The 7,918-nt window shown below is 44.8% G+C and overlaps 1 long non-coding RNA gene across 1 annotated transcript; it reads left to right on the top strand.

Annotated features, from left to right (window-relative positions):
• The first annotated feature begins 1,843 nt into the window (after positions 1-1,843).
• Positions 1,844-5,761, top strand: LOC311581028. The gene is made up of 3 exons (XR_014773638.1): positions 1,844-1,917; positions 5,165-5,437; positions 5,679-5,761. It is a non-coding gene; the product is annotated as an uncharacterized lncRNA (long non-coding RNA).
• The last annotated feature ends 2,157 nt before the right edge of the window (positions 5,762-7,918 follow it).

Here is a 7,918-nt window from a genome sequence, read left to right as displayed (position 1 = left end):
TATAAAACATATCATCCAAGTTGATAAAAAATGAACCAAGGGGCTGGAGAGATGGCTGAGCTGTGAAACGCAGAGGCCATTTTTCCATCGGGTGCTAATTCGATTCCCAGGGCCCCACGACAGTTCTCAGCCCTCTGTAATCCCAGCCCCGGGAATCCGACACCCTCTGTTGGCCTCCTTGGGCACCATGCATGCATGTGACTCACAGACATATGTGCAGGCAAAATACCCATATACATATGTAGATATATAATAAAATAAATCTATAAAAACTGAACCAAGGCAAATGCCCACCTTAAAAAAGAAAAGAAAATCTTAACCACTGCTGCCTGCTGTAAGGAAACCTTGGGTGACATTTTTTAAAAAAAGATTTATTTATTACATATACAGTGTTCTGCTTGCATGTACACCTGCACACCAGATCTCGTTATAGATGGTTGTGAGCCACCATGTGGTTGCTGGGAATTGAACTCAGGACCTCTGGAAGAGCAGACAGTGCTCTTAACCTCTGAGCCATCTCTCCAGCCCCATAAACCTTGGGTGACTTAGAAATGAAACTTAAGTATTGCTTATAAGCATATTATATTTATTTTATATAAATATAAGTACTGCTTATATTTCTGGAGAAGTCTGAGGTCAAGGCATCAGCATATCCAGTGCCTACTGAAGCTTCTCTCCTTCACATATGGGACTTGCTACCCATGTCCCTGTGCAGTGATACGAACAAGGCTACCCCATCCTGTAAGCAGTAAGTTGGGGTTACAGGCCCAAGGAAAACAGATGATCAAATCCTAGTAAAATCCATAGTCAGTCCTGGGACCACTGAAGCGTGAAGTCTGCACAATCAGTGAGCCCCATCTCACCAAAATATCTACTAACCACCGGCCTTTGTTCTTTCTACTTCCTGGTTCCCCCCACCCCACCCCACCTCCATCCCTTAGAGTTTTTAGAAGACCTTTTTCCTACAGAGTCTACATTCTTTCATTCTGACCCGCTAAATAATCAGAACCCCCTGTATACACTCAAATTAACCATATGCATCACAACTCTGTGCATCGTTTGCATACGGGCAGGACCAAATTGGCCTGTTTCCCAGGATATTAAAACTACATTCAAACTGCTCCTGCCACCACATCTTTCCCATCCTCCATCGGCTGCTGCTCTCACTAACCCTCAGTGAACGCCTGTTTGTCCCTCTGCCATTCTTTTAACTACGAGACAATGAACTGACTCAGGAATTTGGCAGCAGCAGTGGGGGGGGGGGGTGACCTTACTCCCTTGGGAGTGTCTTAGAAGGGTGCTGGTAGCGGTAGAAACACAAGGCATCACTGATTAATGCAGTCCTTGGATTGGCTACCACTTCATGTTGTCCATTTTGATCACTTAGGTTTTGAGCGACTAACATTGTCATCTTCATGGTAGCAAGCAACAGGTATGGCAGCTGGAGCCGGAAGCTGGTAACTCATACCTTGAAGCAGAGAGCATTAGCTTGAACAGCACAAAACTTTGAAACCTCAATGCTTGTGCAGCACCCCCCCCCCCCCCGCCTCTTTGGGGGAACATTCTTGTTGAAGTCACTACAGTGTTTTTATGACAGAGCATCTTACTCTGTAGCCTAGGCTGACGTGAAACTCAGTACATCTCCCGGGCTTGGCTCAGCGTCTACTGAGTCTTCCTAGCTCAGCTGCCCAAGTGCTGAGATTAAGGCATGCCTGTAACTAAGTGAGTTCTTACCTGGAACTTCATTAACATCTCCTTTGTGCTTTAGGAAGCTGGTTAATGTTTCATATGTTTGAGGAGACGGGACATTCACTGTTTATTGTGGACAAAGTCCTTTACTGAAGCGAGCTGCTTTATTGTGTTGTTCCAATTCTGTCTACTCCAACAGTTCTCCTACCTGATCTGTCAGTTTCTGAGGTACGTGTTAGTTTTCCAACAGTTATGAAGTTTTTTCTTCTACTTCTGAAAATGCTTACTGTGCTAAACATGATTTTGACGATAGTGTAATTTATAAAGGTCCACTACTAGTAAGACTTCTCATGAAATTAAAGTTCATCAGTAGGAATGTCAAATTTCTTTTTACATTCAATTCACTGGTGTAGTCTAACACTGTTACCTTGTTTCTTTTCTTCTGGTAGGAACTACATGATATTTTATTGTATGTTATTTTATTTTAAATAGCCACTCAAATGAATATTTGTCCACTCCTAAACACTATACATTTCACTGAACTTACCTACAGTCTGAAGCCATGGGCTTTGCTTAAGGTTTTACACTTTGACTATCAGTTGCAGTGTGTGCACTGACCTACCACAAGGAAGACAACGACGACAGCAAACTATGGCAGAGGTGAAAGAGCTTCAAAAGCTCCTCTTTAAGTTATTTTTTATGTGTATGAGTATTTTGCCTGCATGAGTGTGCATACACTTTGTGCATGCTGGTGCCCACAGAAGTCAGAAGAGGGAGTTGGGTCCCCTGGAATTGGAGTTACAGAGAGCTGTGAGCCACCACATAGTTGCTGGGAACTGAACCCCAGCCCTCTGAAAGAGCAAAAAGTACTCTCAAACCATCTCTCCGGCCCCTCATGGACTCTTTATAACATTATTTATATAACATAGCTAGATATGTTGTTATTCTTTTACCAAATTTTAAAGTAGTTCCTTTTATTGAAGAAATTTCATTCATCCATTGTCACTGAATGACAGACTGATTTTTCCCTGCCACTTAATTGTGTGTGTGTGTGTGTATGTGTGTGTGTGTGTGTGTTTATACTTTCAGAATTTATATCTGTTCATCCTGGCTTTATTCTGACACTCTGATGTTGCAGTCATCTAGACTAGGAGTTGGTCTGTTTCCTCTTTTTGTAAATAAAGTTCACTAGAACACAGGCACACCATTCAGGCACTAATTTATCTATGACTGCTTTCACAGTTGTGATGTTACACCATATGTATCATAAAACTGAAGTAACTACTGTCTGGCCTGTTATTGAAGCAGATCTGTGAAAATCTTATCTACATTGTAGTTAGACAACTGCAAATTAACTAATTTTCCCCTCTACATTGATTCTTGAACCTTGTCTTCAATATTTTTTGACTGTTATTTTGTTGAAGCTTATTATACAGTATTTGTTTCAAAGATTCTATTGTTGATACATAACTATTAAAATTTTAACTTCAAATACAATATTTCAGGGGCTGAAGAAATGTCTCAGCATTTAAGAATAGTTGCTGTCTCAAGTTCAGTTCCTAGCAGCCATATCTGGCAACTCACAACCTCCTGGGTCCCTAGCTCCAGAAAATCTGATGCCTTCTTCTGACCTCTGTGAGTACCCATACATACGTGTACTCTCACACAGCCATGCAAATAAAAAGAACAACAACAACAAAATTTTGTGAGAGTCCATGTAGCTCTGGCTGCGCTAGAACTTGCTATGTAGACGAGGCTGGCCTTAAACTCATAGAGCTCTGCCTGCCTCTGCCTTCTGACTGCTGGGACTAAAGCTGCAACATTTGACAGGCCTGGTGGTACATACCTATAATCTAGCACTCAGGAGGATGAGGGAAGGTGATTGAGAGTGCAAGGCCAGCTTGGCTACATAGTAGAGCCTGTCTCAAAAGGAGGAAGACTAAAAGAAAGGGAAATATTGTGGTTTTAAGCTATAAAATCACTGTTTGCTTCCTGAAGAACACTTACAGAATATTCATTGTTTTATGTGTAATACAGGTATGTATGCTTTTCTTTATTTCTTTTTAAAGAATTGTTTATTTATGATGTTTACAGTATTCTGCCTGCGTGTGAGCCTGCACACCAGAAGAGGGCACCAGATCTCACTATAGATGGTCGTGAGCCACCATGTGGTTGCTGGGAATTGAACTCTGAACCTTTCAAAGAACAGCCAGTGCTCTTAACCTCTGAACCATCTCTCCAGCCCACTGATGCTTTTCTTAAATTATACATTTATAACATAATTCCTTACCCCTTTCTTTCATTTGTCTGCATCTTTTATTTGTTGAGCCGGAGTTTCACTTAGCCTGTATGGTTCTTGTGTCATTTTCTTCTACTCGGTAGACAAGACTCCTTCTAGCTCTCTGCTTCGGCTTGAAACAGGTGGACTTGTGATCTCCGAGGAAGGGACAGGCATGCTGGAGACAGAACATTTATTTGCAGAGTAAACTCCTCTCCTTCTTCCGGGATCTGAGAGTGCACTTTAACTGTGGACATTACAAGCAGATGAAGGGAAGGAAGCTGGCTGTATCTTAACTAATCGCTCTGCTTGTTACTCTAGGGCCTGCTGTTCAGTCAGCCCCACGTTTCTTCCACCTTCTCAGTAGTCTGGAGTCTGTATCTGTGGTGGGAATGTTCTAGTTTGTTTTTCCAAGGACTGATACCATCTCCTAAGAATATCTGCATCATTGCTGACACGTTTTGTTCCCAGATCTGTTACCCACACTCCCGTCCCTCAGTCTTTTCTCTGACTCCCGTAAGTGTGTATTGAGGTAAATTTTCTCCAGCCTTAACTCTTGATTTAACCTGCACAAGAGTTTTAATTAAAACTCTTTCAGAACACCAAGAAACATCACTTATGAGTGGCAACCTGTGATCTTGCCATTTTTATTTCCAAACATTTGAAAAGAAACTACGTATCTATGACACAGAAAGGAAATTTAAGCCCATCTCCTGGGATATTTCCGATAAGATTGAAATTCACTAGATGGCTTTCATCAACAGCAGTAGACAGGGCATTTGGTCTTGAGCCATTTGCCTTCCAGAACGAATTGGGTAGTCTTGTCAGCTGATCTTTTTTCAAGTATCCGTCACAGGGACAGGAGACACTGGCTGCAGAGCTGTGACTTCTGACCACTTTCTCCATCTTTAATACTGAGGAGCAATCACTGACACAGTTAGCATTTCCAGACAGAAAAATTGAGCTAACAAGTTATATCCTGTTTAGAATTCCACACCCATCTCTGCTCTATCAATATCTGCCTACTGAGCAGCCTGTGCAGAGTCCAATGGGACTTTAACAATTTTTAGTACTGATTAAGCAAACTCTTCCTAGAATAGCTAGAAACAACAGGCCCGTACCTCCTACATTTGTTTTTGTTGTTGTTGTTGTTGTTGTTGTTTTTATAAAGACCTTAATATGACTGGTTGGTTTAAGTCTTCCTTAGGAGCCTCAGGTGAAATACTGTTTTGGAATTCCTGGGAGTAGTCCTTGACATTTCCCGCCTTCCACTCTCTTTGGTACTGTGTTGTGGGGCTCGGGGACTGTGCCTCCAGAGAAACTGGCATGGAGCTGCTGAGAGAGAGTGTGTTTAAACCCCGGAAATCTCATCCTGAGAACGGAAGGTGCAGGACAAGCTCTCTCCCAGATTCTGTGCTTGCCTGGGGAGCACGTGACACAACTCCTTGGTGGCTATAGGTTGTCAGTCATGTAAGTTTTGTTACCTGTTATCTTTCACCATACAAACAGAGCATCACCAGCATCCTAGTCTCAGCCAATCAAACGCATTCACACCCCCCAAAGCCCCTCCCCACTGTCCAAGGTTTATAATGTTGCTATTCACAAGAGAAAGCACACCATTTACTTCATAAAAGATTGACTGAGACTTGGGCTGTAAAACTGCCCTTCCTCTCCCACCCCCGAAGAATTAATCGGAGTCCAACGATTGCAGATCTGATTGCAGGTCGACTCTTATGGAGGCTTGCCTGGTCAGCTGCTCCGTCTTTTCGTGAGGCTCGTGTCCATCTGCTGCAGCAAGCTGTCGCTATTCCCAATGAGTCCGCAACGCCACCATTTGATTCAGCTCTGGAGCCGAGTTCCAACTGCAACCTGGGCAGGTGCAGATCAACTATGCTTATCCGCACCGTGTGCCCTCAGCCACCAAAGAGTTATAACAGTGCTGTTCCCAAAACAGCTGCTACCTCCGTTTGCCCGAATCAGGTCAGGCTCCTATTGCTGCCTGCCTCGACCCGCAGAACCCTGAGCTTTCATTGCCTTTTGGTGTCAACAGTTCGCCTCAAAGAGCCCTAATGCCAGCCTGGAGATCCTCTGACTCGGAACTAGTTTTATTTCGTGTTCTACGCTTCTCTCGGACAGGATGAGAGAAGTGGACCTTGGGATTCTTCGCTTCACCGTTTTCCACCCAGAGACCAATGGCTGTCGGACCTTCCGGCTCAGTGGACTGCAGAAGCACAGCTGTTGTTTGGAGGAATTGTTGTAGCACACCTCTATACTTTCTTAGAATTGTCTGAGATGGGGTATTAGTCACCTCTGCATTGCTGTGGCCTAAATACCTGAGGGAAACAACCTAAGAACTGCCGGGGGATGGGTACATTGGCCAGCATGTGTGAAGTCCTGTGTTCAATCCTTGGTGAAAGGGCGGGGGTGGGGGTGGGGGGACACTCCGGAGAAGAAAATTTTAACTTGGTTCACATACTCAGAGGAGCAGGGAAGAAATAGCAAATGGCTTACTTAGTCCATGGTACTTGTGGTAGCTGTTTGCATGGCATAGACGAGGAAACAGTCAGAGCCCAGAAGCCGGACCTCGCCCTTCAAAGACGCTCTCCTAGTGCCTAGCTCCACCAGGTGGGCCAGGCTCCTAAAGGGTCCCCAGCTGAGAACACAAACATTCAAACTTAAATCTGGGGTTGGCAAAATGGTTTAGTAAGTAATTACTTGCCACCAAGTCTAACAACCTAAGCTTCATTCCTGGAATCCATTAAAGGTAGAAGATGAGAGCGCACGTCACAACACTGCCCGTGACCTCCGCACCGGTGATGTGACAACGCTGCCTGTGACCTCCACACAGGTGATGCGGCACACACAGGTCCCTCTTCTACAACAGTAAGTGAATACATGATAAAAGCATGATCTGTAGGGGACACCATAGAGTCAAACAACAACAGATGGGAACAACTGAATCTCCATGCTCTCCCCGGGGTGTCGGCATGTCAGCTCCTTGTAGTGTAGTCAGCCATGTAGTGTTGGGCTGTCCTGCCATCTGTGTAGGCACGTCTGCTCCTTGTCATGTAGTGTTGGGCTGTCTTGCTGTCTGTGTAGGCACGTCAGCTCCTTGTCATGTAGTGCTGGGCTGTCCTGCTGTCTGTGTAGGCACGTCTGCTCCTTGCTATGTAGTGTTGGGCTGTCCTGCTGTCTGTGTAGGCACGTCTGCTGCTTGCCATGTAATGCTGGGCTGTCCTGCTGTCAGTGTAGGCATGTCACCTCCTGACCATGTAGTGTTGGGCTGTCCTGCTGTCTGTGTAGGCATGTCACCTCCTGACCATGTAGTGTTGGGCTGTCCTGCTGTCTGTGTAGGCACGTCTGCTGCTTGCCATGTAATGCTGGGCTGTCCTGCTATCTGTGTAGGCATGTCTGCTGCTTCCCATGTAGTGTTGGGCTGTCCTGCTGTCTGTGTAGGTATGTCTGCTGCTTGCCGTGTAGTATTGGGCTGTCCTGTCATCCATGTAGGCACGTCTGCTCCTTCCCATGTAGTGTTGGGCTGTCCTGCTGTCTGTTGTCAGTGCTTGAAAGTCCTTCCATGATCTGATCAAGGACTCTCTAGGGGCAGCTCCTTAGGAGCAGTGTGGATCTGGTAAGCAACTGTACTTCATCAAATTTTAAACAATGACAAAATAGCCAAGTGCTGTCACTTTGCTTCTTGGCTAATTTTTGTTTTTCCTTCTTTTCTTTGTATACAGCCCTAGTTCTGTAGCTCAGGTAGGCCACAAACGCATCATTCCAGTTTAGCTTCCCCCGAGACTGGGATAATATACACTACCATGCCCGGCTCTGCTTTGCTTCTCAATACTCCTGACTCTGTCTTCCACTCCCCTACTCACTTCCCTTCTCTCCCTGCCAGAAGTAGAAAGGAAGGGGAAATTACAAGCAGTTAGCTCTTACTCTCTACAAAAC

This window comes from Acomys minous (assembly GCF_964271855.1).
Source record: "Acomys minous genome assembly, chromosome: 13".
In the NCBI taxonomy this organism is placed as follows: domain Eukaryota; kingdom Metazoa; phylum Chordata; class Mammalia; order Rodentia; family Muridae; genus Acomys; species Acomys minous.
The sequence above is the reverse complement of the archived record's forward strand: the minus strand, read 5'-3'. Positions and strand labels throughout refer to the sequence as shown.